This window comes from Polypterus senegalus, chromosome 12, assembly GCF_016835505.1.
Source record: "Polypterus senegalus isolate Bchr_013 chromosome 12, ASM1683550v1, whole genome shotgun sequence".
Classification (NCBI taxonomy): domain Eukaryota; kingdom Metazoa; phylum Chordata; class Cladistia; order Polypteriformes; family Polypteridae; genus Polypterus; species Polypterus senegalus.
The window spans coordinates 137,375,849-137,396,603 of NC_053165.1; the positions used below are offsets into that span (position 1 = coordinate 137,375,849).

Below are 20,755 nucleotides of genomic sequence, written 5' to 3' on the forward strand. Positions count from 1 at the left end.
GAGGATCACAGGAATTGTGGGTAGAGGGGTCCTTTGATCGGATTGGCTGGCCCAGCGCTGTTTCAACTGTGGAATGGCCAAAGGGGGGAAGACAGCTTGATGGCTAAGGTCTCCAGGACTCTAAACAAATCCAAATCATATTATGTGATATCATCTACTGTTAAATTCTGCTCCGTACTTGTAAATTTTTTATTTTTATACTGTTGTTCTGATCTGTGTATTGTATTGTATTGACCCCCTTCTTTTTGACACCCACTGCACGCCCAACCTACCTGGAAAGGGTAACTGCCTTTCCCAAGGTTTCTTCCATTTTTTACCTACTAGGGTTTTTTTTTGAAAGGTTTTCCTTTTTTTCTTAAAGATTCAATGCTAGGGGGCTCTCAAGAGGCAGGGCCTGTTAAACCCCATTTTGGCACTTCTTGTGTGATTTTGGGCTAAACAAAAATTGTATTGTATTGTATTATTTCCAAGGGGGAAGTCAGATGCATAGAGCATCAGAAACATAAACAACAAAGATGGCGACTCTCAGGACAGATAATATAGCTACTCAATCAACTAATCAATAATGTAAAAAATTAAAAATAAACTTATGGCACAAAAAAGGAACTGGGTGCTTAAAATAGTATGGAGGCATTCAAACAAATCGCCTCAAAACTATGATATCCTCTAAATAAAATTCTTCTGCTATTTTCAAATCTACAATTTTGTTCGGAGTAAATCTGCATCGATCCCCACATTACCTCAGCCTCCTCTTATAAACATAAGACTCCAGGATATTTCAGATTCTATCAGTCGGATTTCTAGAATATAAAGTATAATTCAATTTAAGCTCTTGAGAATGGGTGGAGAAGAGTGAGACCAGCTATATTATATGGTTTGGAGACGGTGGCACTGACCAGAAAGCAGGAGACAGAGCTGGAGGTAGCAGAGTTAACACTAGAATTACCAGAGCCTACAAAAAAACTCGTAGATCCGGCCCACCCTAAATCTGTTCGCACTTCTCCATCAGCGTCTTTTGTCCTGTAAATGTGCCAATAAAGACAAGCAGCAAGCAGCCTGGTATCCCATCCTCCACCACCACAGAACGTGCACAATGTTCTTCCAGCTCATGCCTTGATTCATTATCTGGGAGTGAAGTGCTGGAGTTTTAGAGTGGAAATAATACAGTGATCTCTCGCTATATCGCGCTTTGACTTTCACGGCTTCACTCTATCGCAGATTTTAAAATGTAACCATATCTAAACTAATTATGCAGGTGGTGGGTGTAACAGAACAAGATGCAGAGGAGAGAAAGATATGGAAAAAGATGATCCTCTGTGGCAACCCCTAACAGGAGCAGCCGAAAGAAGAAGAAGAAGAAGCCTTCATCTGTGAAAGTCCGACTTAGAACAGCATTTGTTCCTGAGCAGAAAGAAGATTCTCTTCCAGCTTCACCCACACTCTATCCGGCCAGGCGTAGACTAATGCAATTTAGAGTGGATTTGGAAAATACTGAGACCCGACTACCCCAGTTTCTGCGCACTTTACTATGTTGTAGATTTAATCAGCCACGGATGCATTTGCTATTTTGACCCATCAATCTAAAACTCAATAACCAATAATGACAAAGTGAAAACAGGATTTCAGAAGGGTTTGCAAATTTTTGTAAAAATCAAAAGTTGAAATCTCGCCATCTTATTGTTAATTTATTTTTCTTTCAGGGGCAGATATACAGTATAATTATTATTTTGAATGCCATCATTCTTTAAGCTCAGTCATCTCCTTGATCTCATATTATATGTAAAAACAGAGTTCTGCTCATTTAGCAGAATCAGTAAGCTGTAGGATGGCGTACTGGTGCAGTGGGTAGTTCTGCTAACTCATCTCTTCAGAGTCCTGGGTTCAAATCATGGCCTGGACACTATCAGAAATCTGTTCTTCATAGAAGCACTCAGTCATTTTGCAGCGGCACTCCAAATTAAGTGCATTCCGTTTGCTTTCATTTTCCTTGATATGCATTTAGAACTTGATTGGAGGTCACAAGAGGCAAACTGAATTGATTGGACAGTTTTGAAGGGCACACACCTGTGTATAGAAAATCCGAAAAATTCACACTGCATCTTAGGACAAAACTAAGCCATCAAGTTTACCTGTAGACCTCCAGGATCAAATTGTGTAGAGGTCAAGGTGATAAAGCCATTACTAAAGCTTTGAGTGTTCCCAGGAGCACGATAATTATGAAATGGAAGAAGTTTGGAACTAACAGGACTCAAGAAAGCTCAAGAAAATAAGATTTCTACTCTTGTACTAATCAGTTTTAATTTTACCCAACGACTTCTGAATTATTTTCTCAACAATCATCACCCTCTGGTATATGTACACCTCTGGTCTCTTCACCTCTAGAAAGTCTAGCCGCTCTTCCTCTGCTGCACCCACTTTTTTCCTTAATTATTATTTTTTATTTCTTAATGGAACAAAATTTTTGTGCTTGTGGTTATTCCTTGTATTAATGTTTCACAGATGACATTTTAGAAATTCTGCATATACAGTTCCTCATTTTTTCCTAACTTAATTTCATTTTTTGTGACAATTTGAAAAATGTGTAAACGTGGCTAAAAATTATTTTTATCCTTTAAAAAATTGCTTTGGATACTCAGAGAAACAGCGAGAGACAGAAAGGTAGGGAGACAGTGTGCTGTGAGATATCTACAGTACGAAAGGCTGGGAGATTAAGGCACGGAGTGGCAATAGGAAAAACCTTGGTGTAGAGGTAGACAAGAGGACAAAACATGAGAGAAATACTCACACTTACCTTTGCTTGCTCTGGGTAAGAGAACAAAGTGAGATAAAACGTCAGTCTAACGCTAGGATGTTGACACTAGTGCTCTGTCATCTAAAATAAATGTTACGTGATGACACCATGTGTCATGATGATGTTTGATCAGGGTGCTAGCAATGGATGTCGCTGTGGCCATCAAAAACAATTTATGAGGGTAAGTCAATAATTATCCACACTTCAGGGTTCACCGACAAAAGCGCAATAGACATATGTGCTCCGACAAAACCGCGACGGACAAATGAGCGCCGACAAACCCGCTAACTGGTTTTCGACAAATGCACGCCAACAAAATTGCCATGACAAAATCGCGAGAGAGGCCAAGATAGTGGGACGCCTTTGCTGCAATTCTTCCTACATATGCAGGGCGTGATCTTAAGGACTATCTGCATGCCATGCTGATGGCATGTCGCGTCTCATAATATTGACTTCTAAAATAAACATTATTATATATGCTTTAAACTAGTAATTCATATCTGATTAAACTTTCGCAATTTTGTCGGGGCGATTTCGTCTGCGTGTTTTAATCGCCGCTATTTTGTCGGAGCGCATATGTCTATCACGCAAATGTCGGGTCACACACTTCAGTAATAATTTTTGTTTGGATTGACTGGGGAGCTTTCTCCATGAACATGTACAAACATGGTGGATTTGTTCTGACTTCAAGGCAGGGGACATTTGCACAGAGCTAAAGGAGACTTAACATCACTGGTATGTGCACAACCAGCTCACTCACTGTCAAGTGACATGCTGATCTGCCGGTTACTCATAATGAGCAAACATGAGTTATGTGGTGATGTATTAGTGTACAGTCTCTTTAAAAGTGCCCATGTATCATGTTCTTTGTGGGTGGAACCCGAAGAGATGGGGCCACCAGTCAATCTCTCCCAGGCCTATAAATGTGATGGAGACAGACTGTTCCAAGTGGGGATCATTTGATATTGTGAATTGTATTTGTATTTATGGTTAGATTTTTCCACTATTATTGGTATTGTTTTGAAGTTTTTGATTACTGAATTGTGTTTTTGGGATCTGTTCACTGTGGATCGCCATTTAGGCAACTCCTTTAATGCCTCAGTTGCTCAGTTTTTTCTGCATTTTTTAGTATTTGCCAAATATTATTATAAAAAATATTTTCTTAGTCTGTCTTTCCAAGACAAGGTTTATTGGTTTCTCCTTTTCTTGGATGGGTGGAGTGGTGGCTCTGAGGCTAAGGATCTGCACTGGCAATTGGAAGGTTGCCGGTTTGAATCCTGTAAAATGCCAAAAGGGTCTCTGCAATTGCTCCGTCCTGGGTATGACATTAATCTGCATCCATCCCTTCATGTAGGCCCTCCAACCTGCAGGGAAAAACTTGGGGGCTGGTGGTAGAATTGGCACTCCAGCCATCATAAAAAACTCACACTGTTCCACTACATCTGAACTAGTGTGGTGCTGAAGTGTCACCCGTTGCATGGCAGCACTTGGATCCTGAATTGGTTTGTTGTGTGATTGGTGCGGCCATGCGCTGTATCAGTGCGTGCTCCTAACCTCTCTCTTTTTGTGGATACTTTGGGACATTTAAGTTTTGGTCCTGCAAGGCCTGCAGCAGGCCTTTGGAGTTAAGAGTTTAACCCACTTGGACTGAGGCCTAATCCAGACAGACATAGGAGGCCCGGCCTGGCATGTGAAGGCTTTTGCAGGCCTCTGACGGAGGCTCCAGTTCATGACACACTGTACCATCACAATGCACTCAATTACTAGTTCAATTCCACCTTCCCCATTGACTTCATTCCATTTCATACAGTTTAATGAAGTTCCAAAGCATTTATGCGATTTTGTTGAACCTGCAGTGAAGTGAACTTCGTGGGGTTTGTTCATCATTAATCATGCCAATACTGTTGACTCAGTGACATCAAAAGTCACAACCACTGGTCATGATATGGTGGAAACCACCCTAGCAAAAGAATTTAAAGAATCTACAAAATGGTGGGTGTACCTTGAGGAAAAAAAAAAAAAAGGAATTGGAAAAAAATTAAAAACTAAAAGTAAACACCTGAAACGGTTTGAGCAGCTGAAAAAAAAACAATAATTGCACAAATACAAATCCAGATAAATAACATGAAATAAAAAAACTTAAAATATAAGCTATTCATAACACCATGCCAATCACATGTTTAGTTTCCATACCAGTTATGGGTCCTAGGACATGAATATTGCATTTTTGTGCACTCAGTAAAGTTGTGCAGAAGATAAAATGGTGTACAATGGGGAAAAAAAAGACAGGAAAATGCATTTCAGCACTGACTGCATATAAAATGCATATTAAGAAAATGCATATTAGATTATTTAATAAAACAATCGTACATTCTATTGGATGTGACTTGTCACCATATTTTCAGTAAAGAAAGTACGTCAAAGAACAACATGAAAGAAAGCGAGTCACTAAAAAGGCAAAGCATGAGGGATTTCACAGCTGATAAAATGTCCTTCCTCTAGGCAGTTGGTTCTATAAGTAGTACATTAACAGTCAGAGTGTTCCCTTGACATTGACTTCTGCACCAGTCTAGTCACTTTTTGAATCTTTATCTAATAAAGGACTCTCTGCATGGGAATTAAGAAAAAGTTCAGTATACCTCAAGCATGGACAGGCAGTCACAATAACAATAATAATAACACGGCACTCATTATGTCTCAATTCAGAACAACAGCGCTGATTCAGATGAACATTATAATTAGGAACAATTAAATGCTCTCTAAAGTAAATAGTGATAAAAGTGTGCATACTGAAAGGCTGAAATTATTTATGTGAAACTGTGTGTGTAATCACAAAAAAAGGAAAAGAAAGCAACATTTGAATTCACATATATGCATTGTGACAGAACCACTAGGGGCATGCCAGCCGCCCAACCCGACACAGACAGACACAGGAGGCACACTTTATAAAAACACAAATGTTTTATTTTTCTTCACCGCATGGAAAACGTCTTCCCCGTTTTCCAACGGCACAACACAGTCCCACAAGCACAATAGCACACAATACAAATAACTCCTCTACATCTCTCTTTTCTCCTCCACCTTCCACCCAAGTCTGGCTCACCAAGTACTGTCCACTGGCCCCTTATACATATATATTATATAGATATAAAAGCCAAATACCACTGACTTACTCAACGAAATCTCCCGAACCATGAGGACTTGAAATTTGGAATATAGGTTACCCTTGGCCCATAGGTGCTCGCTAAGAAACGGTTTGCTTGAACATTCTATTGATTTTGTGACTTTCTCATAGTTTGCTTGTGGTACAGATTTATTAGCACGAATCTGGCTGCGGGGAGGGGGGCGGGGCCTTCCTTACTCACATGTCTTCCTTGGGGCATAACCTTAACTCAGCTTAGCTAGCGAACGAAAGAACTACTTAACAGATTTAGATCGTTTTTTTTCTATAATTTGCTTGAACATTCCGGTTGATTTTGCGACTTCTCTCATTGTGCTAAAAATCATAGATCGCATTGCAGGAGTGAAATATTCACGGCAATCCGAGACAGAGGCTGTGGGCTGAGGGGAGGGGGAAGAGTGACATCACTGTCCTGTTTCAGTAAAAAGCGGGCGAAGCCGTGGAGGATGGCTAGTGTATATTATATATATATATATATATATATATATATATATATAGTGAAAGACAGCCAGCAGCTTATCCCAGCCAACTCATTCAGGCCACTAGCTAGAGTCCTCCCTGCAGAATAGAGTTGTCCCAGATTCCCGCAGGGCATGAGGGGAGATGGAGTTTGGATTCACAACCCTGCTGGGGACCATTTGTTCCACAGTGTGGCGCTGCAGGGATTTTTATTTTTCCTATAGCCCGGAAGTACTCCCAAGTCATGGGGATGGAAGAACAGAAGTACTTCCGGGCTGAAGAAAAATATGAGTCTATCCAATTCGGAAGTGCTATTGAATCACACGGACAGAAGGACTGAAGCACTTCCGGGTCAAGAACTATATAAAGGACAATGTGAGACCCAGCGAGCTGAGCTGGAATTGGGTGGTAGAGTGACGGAGCTGCTGGGATCCTGGGAAAGGAGGATTGTGTTATTGTATTTGATTATTGATTTATTGTTTATGGTGGTGTTAGTGGTGTCTACTGTAGCACAATACTGAAAAGAAGAAATTAAAATATTTCTAAGTGCTTTTACTTGGTGTCCTGGACGTTTGTCTGCGGGGGTTTGAGGAGCGACAGCGCTCAATAGGGTCACAATATTTGATACTTGATATTTGTTATCACTTTTCAATATATCTGCACTTAATTTTACACTGTGACTTGCTGTTCCTGTTTAATCATCGATTGGAGGAAAAGACTGCTTGTAAGGGTGTAAGGCTTGGTGTTGTCTCTAGATTCCTCAGTTTTAGCCAAGCCACAGGTCTTGGTTGTGCAGCTGCTCGTCTGGGTAAAAGGGTCGGCCATTACAAAATACCAAGTTTCATCAGGTGGTAGGCTTGCCTTCTAGTTTCAAAAATGGTTAGAACTGAAAACCTGAAGGCTTTGCTTGGAACCTGCGGGACCGGAGTTGAGTAACCCTGGCTTATAGAGTGCAGCAAAGAGAGCACATGACTTTAATTAGCTGAGCAGAGAGTTAGGCAAAGGCAATGAGATACTGCCAAAGAGAAAAATCCAGGAGTTTGCAACACAGACGCAATCCTTTTGAAATGAGCCAAGGAGCATACCTAAGTGTGTGTTTAGACGGAGGACAGGTTATTAGGGTATCTCATTGCATTAGCCATTTTGCAACTTCTCTACAGTTCTGTGTGCGCCTAGAGAGATGCACATTGAAACAAAATTGGGCTCACTTAAAATGCTGGGTGACAAGGTTAAAATGTTTATGCAATGAATATCTCCATACAACAGTAACAAACAAACCGTCTCATCACTGTCTACTAGCTGACATGACACATTAAAAAGCTTTTTATTAAATGCTCCATTCGTGCAGACCAGCCATACTGCCCGAAGGTAGAACTGTCTGTGTTTTATTTCTCTGAAACAGATGCTGGACACATTTTCCAGTTGGAGTTGCTTCCTGTGCAAACAGTGGCATGCAAAAGTATTCAAGCCCCTTCACAATTTTCTGCATGACAAAAGATTTGTTCACATATTATGCTTTAACAATACATTACATTAAAAAGTCGAAATAAACCATTTTCTGTAAATATTTAACTGAAGAAGAATAACTCCAAAGATATTATTCGCCTAAAGATTTAAACCTCTGTGCTTTAAAAGCTTCAGGTTTACACAAATGACAAAGTAATCACAAACGACACAAAGGAAATAGTCCTTTGACAGTCATAATTAGGTACAACTTGTGAGTCCTTTATCTCTCTCTCTGAATATAAAAAGCCACCTTTGTAAGGACTATATTCTATGCTGGACAATCACTTCAAAAATCAAAACAAAGGAGCATTTTGCTGATGAGACAAACAAAGTAACTGAAATGTAAAGGGAAGGAAATGACTACAGAAAAATATCAAAGAGTTTGAATGTCCTGTTAAGCACTGTGAGGTCCGTCATCAAAAGGTGGAAGGTTCATCACCGCACTCAGACTCTTTACTAGAACAGGCGGTCCCTCAAAACTTACCATCTGAGCAAGATGTTGACTGGTAAGAGAGGCGACTAAGAATCCAACCGTCACTCTCAAAAGTCTGCAATGCCGTTCGGCTGAAACTGCGGTGAAGGTGCAGGGGTCCACAATTTCAAGGCTCCACATTAAACAGACCTCTACAGGAGGGTAGCAAGAAAGAAGCCATTAATAAAGATGGTCCACATAAACATGCATATGGCATTTTCTGCAAAGCATGAGAAAGACCCAATTAAGATGTGGGAGAAGGGGTTTATGGTCAGATGAGACCAAAACAGAACTTTCTGGCCAGACTTCAAAGAGGTACGTGTGGCATAAAACTAACCCTGACTATGCCTCAAGAAACACCATACCTATGATGAAATATGATGGTGGCAGCATCATGCTATGGGGATGCTTTCATGTGCTGGGACTGGGGATCTCAAAAGAGTTGAAGGCCCAATAGATGGACACAAATATTGCACAACATTGCAGGAGGACTTGTTGCAGTCTGCTATTCAGATTCAGCTTTAAACATGACGATGACCCTACGCATAAAGCCAAACTGACATTGGAATGGCTCAACAACAGAAAGATGAATGTTTTGGAATGGCCAAGTCAAAGCCCTGATCTTAATAACCATATTGAGTATCTGAAAACTGCTGTCCAGAGGTGCCATCCCATCCAATCAAGAGGATCTCTAGAAATTCTGCCAAGAAGAATGGGGAAGAATCCCTCCTGAACAATGTGCAGAACTGGACATCCTTACCCCAAAAGAATCAAAGCTGTTATTGCAGCAAACGGGTTCTCGACAAAGTATGAATATGTAGGGCTTGAATGCTCATGCAAACACGAACTGTAGAGGTTTTCCTCATCAGTTACAATATCTACAGAAAATCATTCATTTTGACATTGGAAATGTATTGTTACAGCATAAGAGTTCACATTGAAAATACCGAATGGGAAATAAAAATGTACAAATCTTATGTCAAGCACATAATTCTGATGACTTCCAAGGAGATTGAACATTTTTGCACACCACTGTAACATTTAAAATTTTAAAGAGTCCTATCACGTCAGAGTCTCCTGTACAGGTTACCAGGCCATCTGACAACCACCCCATTATAAAGGATTGGTAGGAACAGGATGTAAAGATGCATGTAATTACTAAAAGTGTTACGATTTTAATTCATTTTTTTTTTCTTTTTCTGCCTGTTTTCTGATCTGAATTCCTCCACTTGTGGGAATGGAGCATAATAGCAAAACTGGATGCCATCATGAAAAATCCCCTGCAGGTGGCGCACTCTTGTGCTAAGAGGTGCCTCTGAGGGTCTTTTCTGCCCACTGCTATCAGACAACTCAGTGTTTCCACCTGACATACCTGTTAAGTTTTTTGATTGATTAATTGGCTGTATTATTTTTTCTGTGACCCTGTATTATTGTTTTTTTATATTTCTGTTGCTGTACACAATTTCCCCATGAGATTAAAAAAGTTTTACTTAATCTATAAGTCATTTATTTTTAAGAATGTTAAAAACATTAAACATCTTATTGCAATGCCATTGATGTATGGACAAGCAGCCATTTTGTTTACTACTGCTATGGATTTGTTACCCCAGAATTATCAGACACGTGTGCCATGTGACATCATCAACATGACAGTGTAAAGTTTGGCATGATGCATTCTCTGTTCTCCAGGTCTCAATGACCATCTAACTTTTTAATCACTCCCTTCATCTTCTCAAATGACAGCTTTTTTCACATTTCTGTTATTAACACAGTCCATAAAAATCTCAAGATGCCCATCTTGGCTGCCTCAAACTTCAGCTAGTCACAGAAAGGGCAATATAGTATCTTCATAAATAAAAAGACTGATTTGTACAAAAATTCTCTGTAACAAAATAACTGTCGACAGAGCACAAGAGGCAAAAGGAGTTGCCTGAAATTCACAGGCAATTCAATACACAATTCAGTAGATAACGTCAAAAACTGAGCAAAAGTAAAAAAAAACAAAGGAAGGTTACAAAAGCACAGACCAAACACTAGAGACACTCGCCCTACCATGAGCTTATTCAAGGGACTGTGGGTTTGTCTCAGTCTTTATAGAGCTCAGAAAAGTCCCTTGAGGTGATGAGCAGGAGGCCCTGCTCCTTGTGGACCATACAAGAAACATAACAAAAGATACTTACACATATACCGTATTTACGCGTGTACCACGCGCACATTTTTTCCCAAAAATTAGCATTAGAAAATCAGGTGCGCGTCATACACAAGGAAATGTAATTCTGTAATGTTTACTTCTTCTGCTTGGGCTCGCTCGCTCGCTCTCTCTCTCGCTCTCTCGCTTGCTTCGCGCACTCACACTCTCGTGCTCTCTCGCTTTCTCACGCACTTGCGCTCTCGCACTCGCGCTCTCTCTCGCTCGCTTGCTTGCGCACTCGCTCTCTCTCTCTCTCTCTTGCACACTTGCTGGCGCACTCATGCTCTCTCTCTATCTCTCTTTCACTTGCTCGCGCACTCACGCTCTCTCTCTTTCTAAACACTTCCTATACAATCACAACGCGTGTCGCAAAACAATTTTCCAGATTTTCTTTGTAAAAATTAGGGTGCGTGTCTTACACAAGGGTGCGTGGTACACGAGTAAATACTGTAAATTTGGAACAAAGTAAACATTAATGAGATTTTTGAACCCGGCCCGGACCCTGGCTGAAACACTTTTTCTCCTTTCATCTGCCCTGGCTTAGTTTCCTCCATCTACTCCTTTGTATGTTACCTGCTCTTTCTTTTTTAGTTGCACACCTGATGAAGGATACACAGTCAAAACATTGTGCTTCTTGCCTTTATTTTTTTTTCTCTGCAGATGAAGGCTGACATAGCTGTTCACTAACTCCACTGTGACTTTAAAATACTGCTGATGGTTCACAAAGCCTTAAATAATCTCACTCCATCCAATGTTTCAGAATACCTCTTACCTTACACTCCAAATCGTAACCTTAGATCTTCAAATGAGTGTCTGCTTAGAATTCCGAGAGCTAAACTTAAAAGAAGTGGTTAGGCGGCCTTCTGCTGTTACGCATCTAAAATCTGGAATAGCCTGCCAATAGAAATTCGCCAGGTTAATACAGTGGAGCACTTTAAAAAAACTGCTGAAAACCCATTACTTTAAGATGGCTTTCTCACAGCTTCATTTTAGTGTAACCCTGATATTCTGTATATGCATTGAATTATCATTTTCATCATATCTCCGCAATTCGTACTAACCCCTACTTTCTCTTCTGTCCTCTTTCCGGATTTCTGTGGTGGTGATCTGCGCCACCACCACCTGATCAAAGCACCTTGATGTCCCTGCATTGATGGATTGAAGGCCAGAAGTCCACATGACCATCATCATCTAATTCTACCACGTGAAGCCTGTAAACCATGAGGAATGATTGAGATTACTGATGTTAGGTAGAGTGTCTAGTGGGGGCTCGGTGGTCTCATGGCCTTGGAACCCCTGCAGTTTTTCTTTTTTTCTCTAGCCCTCTGGAGTTTTTTTTCCTTTTTGTTTTTTTTTCTGTCCTCCCTGGCCATCAGACCTTACTTTATTCTTGTTACTTAGTATCGGCAAATTTTATTTTAATATTTTTCTTTTTTCTTTCTTCATCTTGTAAAGCTCTTTGAGCTACATCATTTGTATGAAAAAGTGCTATATAAATAAATATTGTTGTTGTTATATATGATCCATATGGGGTTATTGATGACTTCTACAGAAGAGTGGGTATCCGTGCGCAAAGGTTTCACCATAAGTGCACAATATCATTCTGTTATTGGGAGACATGCACACTTAAAAATGATGGTTCCTTAATGGCACTTTATGGTCCTTTACTGGGTTTTGTGGTTCCTTATAGAGCCTTTGTATGAGAAAGCACCATTAAATTCTGGGAAAGGCTCTTTGCATATGAAGTTGGTTCTTTGTGCTTTGAAAAACCTCTTAATATATAGAAAAAGCTGATGGGCTACTTAGCAGGACACTAACAGATTGAGAAATCCTGGACTTAGCCTGCGTTATTGTATGCAGTAAGATTCCTTTTAAAATCAGAACATCACTGGTATTGGGCGGCCCGGTGCCGCAGTGGTAGTGCTGCTGCCTCGCAGTTAGGAGACCCGGGTTCACTTCCCGGGTCCTCCCTGCGTGGAGTTTGCATGTTCTCCCCGTGTCTGCGTGGGTTTCCTCCAGGCACTCCGGTTTCCTCCCACAGTCCAAAGACATGCAGGTTAGGTGGATTGGTGATTCTAAATTGGCCTTGGTGTGGGAGTGGGTTTGTCCAGCGGTGGGTTGGCACCCTGCCGAGGATTGGTTCCTGCCCTGTGTTGGCTGGGATTGGCTCCAGCAGACACCCTGTGTTTGGATTCAGCGGGTTGGAAAATGGATGGACATCACTGGTATTTAACAAATCTGTTACTATCTAGTTATGGTTTTTCACTGTATGGAGCCTGTTGCAGATCTAAATAAATAAAGGTTCTTTCTGAAGTCTTCACGTGAATGGGTCTTTTGGGAAAGAAAGATGGTTCCCCTATGGTGTTGCTCTGAAGAGCCACTCTTGCACCGTTATTATTAAGAATGTATTAAGTATGCATTGTTCTTAAACTTATTAACATTGATGACAAAAACACACGTTCTGTTTTCTTATGTTGAACATTCATCAGTGTTTTTTGGATTGTGAAAAGGATGAGGGCCAATTAGCCTTTCTGAACAACATCCATGTACCCAGCGGACAGTGAAGTGTGACCATCGTACCTTTAATAGTTTGATTGTTACAACACCTTTGTGAAAGGTACAGCAAGTCAAAAGACAAAGCAAACATTGACCCAAAGTCATATGCCATTTTGGTGGGTGATGTCTGCTAAATGGGTCTGACAATTATCCTATGTACTGCTTGAAGAGCAGCTTATTTGGAATGGTTGCATGCGAGACCCCAGCCACTGCCCTGCCCTCCAGAATGTCACAAAAGTACAGAATAAGCACTCACTACCGCAAGGCACATTCAATGAACTGCAAGGGACTATGGATATTCCTCTGCCTTTATAGGGCTGAGACAAGTCCCTTACGGTGATAGGCAGGTGCCCCTGCTTCTTGTGGACCAACCACAAGAACAACTGGTAATTAACAAAGTAATGATTGATTGTTTTTTCCTTCCCATCATCAAATTTCAACCAAGCACAAGACCTTTAGCATTTCATAATGTAAACAGTTTAATAAATGTAGGATGACCAGACAGCCTCTTTTATCCTAGACAGGTCCTCTTTTCAGATTTAAAATTATCAGTCTAGCCAGGTTTTAAAAAAAAATTCTAAAGTTCACTGCAAATGTATTTTGCTTATTGCTCAACATAAAATTGCCTATGTTTGGCCATCCCATGCACTGCCAGATGATGTTTTGAACGTGCAAGCAGAGTAATGTTTTATGTGTGTACTGCATAGTTATTGTGAGGAAACACAGAGAGGTTTTCTTAAAGACAAGCATGCATGACAGTTCGACTCAGCTGACAGCTAGCAGGACAGAGCACAGGAAGGAACACCGGCTGACAAATACAAAAGATGTCAGGAGCAAATAAAGGCAATAGCGATGTAGAAGCTCGTGTTTACTGCACAAACCACAAAACTACAGTTAAGGGGGAAGAGCTCGTCAGCTCATCGGCGTCAAAAGCGACTGACTCTTTTGTGAGACCAAGAAACAAAGAATGCTATGACTACGGCTGAGGCCTCTTTGACATTTCACATGGTTAAGAATCACAAAAGTTACAAATCAATGAGTAAGTGTACATCTGCCTTGATAAAGAAGGCATTTCCATATTCCAACAAAGCCCAAAAAACATCATGTGTTTATATCAAGAACAAAGCAACAGCTCGTCCTGGCAGCTCCTGCCCTGGAGTAACCATTAAGCAAAATAAGCTTGTGCTGATGGCACTAAAGGAAAGGGGGCACCCAGTCTTTCACTATCACACTTGACCTGAACAGTTTTTTGTAATTTTCCTTACCTGCTGTGTTCGACTTTACCTTGCACTACTAAAATAAAAAGGTTACTTTTGCAAAATCAGTGGCTAAAGTTAAAAAGTTTGGTCTTAAGATGTTATCACATTTGTTCCCCATCCCATTGCATAAGAGCTTTCCGTTCGTTGAGTGTTAAAACAGATGGGTGGTTTTGTCGGTCATTTAACTCCCCAGCCAATATGCGTAACAAACCCATCACCTTTAACCTCTTTATTTTATTGTTTCTTTTACTGATTTGTCATTTAAGCAAAGTAAAATTTTAATTTCTTATTTCACTTTCAGCACTTAAGTCTTAATGTCTTGTCAGTTAAGCAATGGAAGCTCTAAGGGGGACACGAGTTGGGCTTCATCGGGTCCTGAGCAGTTCTAAACACAAATCAAGGCATAGAGTGTAGACAAATACTGAAATTTTAAGTTAAAAAAGAGCTATATATTATTTTCCCTATTTTGCCATTACAGGAGAACTAACAATATCCTAACTACAGGGTCACTGGGGTCTGCTGAAGCCAATACAGAGCCAACACAGGGCGCAAGGCAGGAAACAAACCCAGGGCAGGGCGCCAGCCCACCGCAGGGCGCACACACTTATACACCAAGCACACAGTAGGGACAATTTAGAATCGCCAATGCACCTAACCTGCATGTCTTTGGACTGTGGGAGGAAACACGGGGAGAACATGCAAACTCCACGCAGGGATGCCCGGGAAGCAAACCCGAGATTCCTAACTGCGAGGCAGCAGCGCTACCCACTGCGCCACCATGTCACCCATAGGAGAACTAGCAACCCTGAAACTGTTCAAAAATTTTTCAAGAAGGTTAATAGCATTGAGAAGTTTATTGATTAGAAAAAAGTAATAAAGACTCATCACCTTGGAGGGCCAAATCGATTGCGCATATCCTGTTCTCTTTTTTTGAACACCAAAACATGGTCACCCTAAATAAAGAGTTTCTAGAATGCAGTAAGTCCAATGAAAACCAATTTGGCACAAACACAGCAAAAGTGCGAGAGAAACTTTTTTACGTTCATAGACACGCTACCGCTAAATATTCACAGGCAAATCCACAACTTAATACCGGGAGTACTGAGTACTGATTCCTGATTTGGGTAGTGATCACTTCAATGAATGAAACCTGATATCTTTACAACAGTTGACAACGAAGATGAGATGGTCAGGGATAGACTAGACAAACGTGGAATGTAACTTGAACACAACACATCCTCCAAATACGAACCTGATTGAAACAAATAATGATAATCAAATCCTTGATGACGACAACACTCATAACAGTGACAAAACAATTACATTGACAATCATGTTACGTCATTTTTGAAATGTTTCCTTTTCTTTTTCATAACTTCTTTACCACACTACTTCTCCGCTGCGACGCGCGGGTATTTTGCTAGTCGTATACAGTATATACTGCACTGTATCTGTTTATGTTTATAGTGCCTTCCATAGTATTTGGGACAAAGACAAATTTGCCCCTGATTTCTCCCTCTGCTCCACAATTTAAATTTACAAATCAAACCATTCAGATGTGATTAGAGTGCCCATTGCAGACTTTCATATAAAGGGATTTGTATACATTTTGGTCACTCAATACTTTATTTTTATCATTGCATGCAAGTGATATGCAACAAAGTCCTAAATATGACGACTTTAATAGACTTGCCATTGCTTTGTCACAAACATTATGGTACCCTGAATTGGGGGGACCAGGTAGAAAAAGTGCATAAAAAGTGTAGTTCTATGCTTACATAGCATAGAACTACAGCAAACATCTCTGAACTGGTATATAAAGCTTTTCATTCCCCTAAATGCATAAATAACCATTTCCAAACATCATGATGCACCTACTTTCTACATTTATTTGCAACATACGGCTACCAACATATTAACTAAAAATTAGAATGTAATTAAGCTTTCAAGTACACAGTTAATTAAGCAAATACAATCAGGAAGAAATCTTGTGCTTACCATACCTTTTGCCTTTTTATTGGTCATATGGTCATTATTATTTGAGACATGGTCATCTTTCTAAAAAGTGTACATTTATTTGGTTGTAGAGCATATTGTCAAGTTCACAAAAGCAGATGATCATCATGCTGGTACATCTGACCTGCTGGAGCCTGTGGCCAACGCCAGGGGGTGCCTGGACAGTTCTGGAGCCTTGGACTTTAGAACTTCCTCCACACTCAGAAGTGCTGCCAGAAGAGGATCAGCGGGTGCACCGGGAGTACTTCCAGGTGCCAGTGCAGCACTTCTGCCACACTATGATGTGCTCCGATCACAAAAAATATTCAATTGTCTAGAAGAAACTTTGCTGTACCATCCCAGCTGTAATGAATGACTTAGGTGGGGCGGTTCACCTCTGAACATTTAATGGGAAGTTACAAACAACCTTTATTTAGTTGGTGTGTTTCAAAAGCAAACAGCTTTTCCAAGGCACTCTACAACTCTTCATAAACATAGTACAAATTTCCCATGTACAGTATCCTTAAACATCTGGAGTTTAGTTAAATACAGTAACACAGAAAGTCCCAAGTGGGATATGAACTGATCACTTTCAGAATGAGAAGCAGCATCTTCCAAAAAGACTCACCAGCACCTCTGCATACAACAGAACTATCTGAGGACTATTCACAATTCTCCATCTGTACATAGGAATGTCTTCATGTGCACAGTGGAGTCTATCCTGCATCACATTCTTATATGGCACCTACTTGGCGCAAAATCATAAATCATTGCAAAGGATGATGAAGGCGGCATAGAATATTCCCGGCGCACAGCTGCCTTCTCTTCAGGACACATACAACGCTTTATACTTTAGAAAGGCCAACAGTATAACTGAAAACCTCTTCAGCCATTCTGCGCAGGCACTTCCTCCCTCCTGGCGAACAGTACAAGGCCACAGGCATACACACCAGTAGCTTCAGGGGTAGTTGTACAGTTTGTGAACAGTCATTCTTTAAGAATTCACCTACTGAAACATAACAGTGTTTATATATGAATATATAATATGTGTAAATACATGTTGTTCAGTGCCTGTTAAAAAGATTCACATGTGTTGGGTGAACAAATAGTGTCTTTTACAGTTTGTTAAACAAGACTTGCAATATCTAATGTGTGTGATGTGTTAAAATAGAAATGTTGGATTTTTGGTAGATAAGATACACCAAGTGTATAAAACTGTGTGAACAAAACTGCATTGTAGGTATTTAAAAAAGATTTTAACAATGAAGTGTTTTTATTTTTTTCAGAAGGAAGAGAAGCAACACATGAGTGATTTATAGCATAATAGAGAGAGGACACTGGGATGCATATAAATAAGATGGAAGAATACTGAGAGGTATGCAAATATAAAAGCAAACACTAAAAAGTTCTTATTACCATTAGACTATATGTTTAAACCCAGATAAACTGACCAGTGTGTGGCAGGGGCTTGCGTTATGTATCATCTATGACAAAATCTTAATTGTTGTTTTAAAGATGTGTGAGCTGAAATCATCGACTATGTCACTCACTTTGCCAAAAACAATCAAAAACACACCTTGGGAGACTTCGCATTCACAGTCTCATGTAACCTGATATGATAGACTACTTACTGTGCATGTGCAGTTAGTGCACCACAAGATAAACTAGCGTAGCAGCCTAAAACTTAGTGAGCAAACAGCGGCAAGGGATAAACAGCCTAGCAATCTATGTTGTTAGATTTAATTGCAAGACGAGGATCATCCTCGCTTGTATAGAGGTGGTCTGGTGGTCTGGCTTTGAAAAGACTGATTTTGCTTAAAAGATGGCAAACTGTAAACCATGCAGGTGTTAGGCATACGCTTCATACGAAAATAAAAATAATCCGTTCGAACGTAATTTGTTTGAGCTGATTTTTTTTTTTGCCTATCAGGTACGTTTTATTTCACAAGCCATCTTGGCTGGGGGGTCCTCAATTCCAAACCACAATTTTTTTCTTTCATTATTTAAAACACTTGTGCAGATCCCCACCACTTCACTCCTGTGGCTGCAGAAGGGAGCAAAAAAAGAAAACTAAAGTCTTTCAGCACCTATAAAAAAACACACACTGCCATTGAAAATGAGATCAAGAGCTGCTTGACGATACCTGAAGTGGACAGTGAAGAAAATCCACTTGGGTGGTGGGAAACACAAGAAGTATATTTCACCTTTCAGTACCAGAGGAAATGTTGAACATGTAAGCATGCAGCTCTATGGACAGATGCTGTGGACAAATTGGCGTTTCTGTCACAAAAAAGACATTTCCTCAGTAGAATTTCTTTGTGATATCTTTGTGCAATATTGGAATGAACTTGAAGTTAGTCATTTCTTTAAAAATGACATGGTGGCACAGTGGGTAGTGCTGCTGCCTTGCAGTTAGGAGACCCGGGTTCGCTTCCTGGGTCATTCCTGCGTGGAGTTTGCATGTTCTCCATGTGCCTGCGTGGGTTTCCTCCCACAGTCCAAAGACAATGCAGGTTAGGTGCATTGGCGATTCTAAATTGTCCTGTGTGTGTGTGCGCGCACCCTGCGGTGGGCTGGTGCCCTGCCCGGGGCTTGTTTCCTGCCTTGCACCCTGTGCTGGCTGGGATTGGCTCCAGCAGACCCCCCGTGTCCCTGTAGGTAGGATATAGCAGGTTGGATAATGGATGGATGGACGTTTACAAATGCTAGTTTTTTCCCCCGGCAGTATTTAACAGAATTTTGAATTTTTACATCAGGTACAGTGTGTTAGATTTTTGTTCTTGCTTGTATTCTGCACAGCAGAGCAATTTATTTATCCAGACTGTAATGTTCATGCCCAGTAGTTCAATTATGATTAGTATTTTATTGCCTTTGGATTCATATCTTGTTTATGTTAAGGGTAACTGTCTGTTTAAAATGCTCTCATTATAATAGTTTTGTTGGTGTTAATGCAGTTTTTCGTGTAAATCCTGTAGGCCACTTTGAAATGGTTTGCTCTTACTTGCACTGTTTGATCTCAGTAATACTTTGATTGGTGATTTGAATGTTTTTGTGTTAATTTACTTCAACTTTAAGTAAATAAATTGGACCTGTTTTCCTTAACTATAGTGTCCATTAATCTCATTTGTAAACTACAATTAATATTATATTATCAAGACCAAGCTAAATCAATAAGACTTTTACAAACACGTTTTATCATCAAAGTCCAAGAAAATATCGAGATACAATTTTTGGCCAATATCGCACACCCCTAGTGTGTATACAGTGGAACTTCAGGTCATGACCATAATTCGTTCCAAAACTCTGGTCGTAACCCGATTTGGTCGTGACCCGAAGTAATTTCCCCCAAAGGATTGTATCTAAATGCAATTAATCCGTTCCGGACTGTACGAGCTGCATGTAAATATATATTTTTTTAAAGATTTTTAAGCACAAAAATAGTTAATTATACCATAGAATACACGGTATAATAATAAACTAAATGTAAAAACATTGAATAACACTGAGAAAACCTTGAACAAAGAAAACTAACATTGCAAGAGTTCATGCTACAGCCTTACGAACCAATCGCTGTAAACACTTTTTTTTAATGAGTTTTAAGCACAGGGAAAAAAATGAACATTTGAAAAATCCGTAATTTATACAAAAACTAACCATAAACAACCAAGAAAAGTAACATTGCATGAGTCAAGTTCTGGCATGAAGGAAGTGAGGAGGAACAGGGTGGAGAGGAGATTACAGTTTTGAGGTAAAGTCCCTCTGCGCGATGCACATCTGACCGAGAACAATGTACTGTACAGGGAGAGACTGAACACGTGCGGAAATCACAAGTGCGTACGAACTGGAAGGGAAACGAAATAGAGCACAAAGAGTTCACAGCGAATGCACAGTGAGAGACTGAACACGTGTGGAAATCATCGGCACATACGAACCGGAAGGGAAACTGGCTTGTTCATCACCCGAGTGTGTGGTTGTGAACAGATGCAAAAGTTTGGCAAACTTTTTGGTCATAACCTGATTTGTACGTGTTCCATGATGTTCATGACCCGAGGTTTCACTGTATATGAAATGAAATAGTTTTTTGGAACATTGCCATAAACAAGTTATCATGGTTAGCTAAGCTTTACTAAATAATACGAGTAATAAGATCACTGGGCATAATCAGTTGTCTGATTCTGGCCAATGCAACTATTGCTATCACCCAGCAAGGCACTTTATAAAGGAAAAGTACTGTATTTGAAAAGTACTGGTCAGAGATATCACAACTAGCAGAGAGAAACCACAAGTGGAGATGAGGGAACAAGCATCACATCCGGCCTAAGATGACAAAGACTAAAAGTCAATT

At 40.2% G+C, this 20,755-nt stretch overlaps 1 protein-coding gene across 2 annotated transcripts in view; it reads right to left on the reverse strand.

Annotated features, from left to right (window-relative positions):
* Positions 1–20,755, reverse strand: part of otud7a (OTU deubiquitinase 7A) — a 539,312-nt gene that overhangs the window by 348,614 nt on the left and 169,943 nt on the right. The window contains exon 4 of one of the 2 annotated variants that reach the window (XM_039773580.1): positions 8,422–8,561. The exons of the other annotated variant lie outside the window; for it this stretch is intronic. The gene's annotated coding sequence lies outside the window, so the exon portion shown is untranslated. The remainder of the gene's footprint in view (positions 1–8,421; positions 8,562–20,755) is intronic. 2 annotated transcript variants of the gene reach the window in all.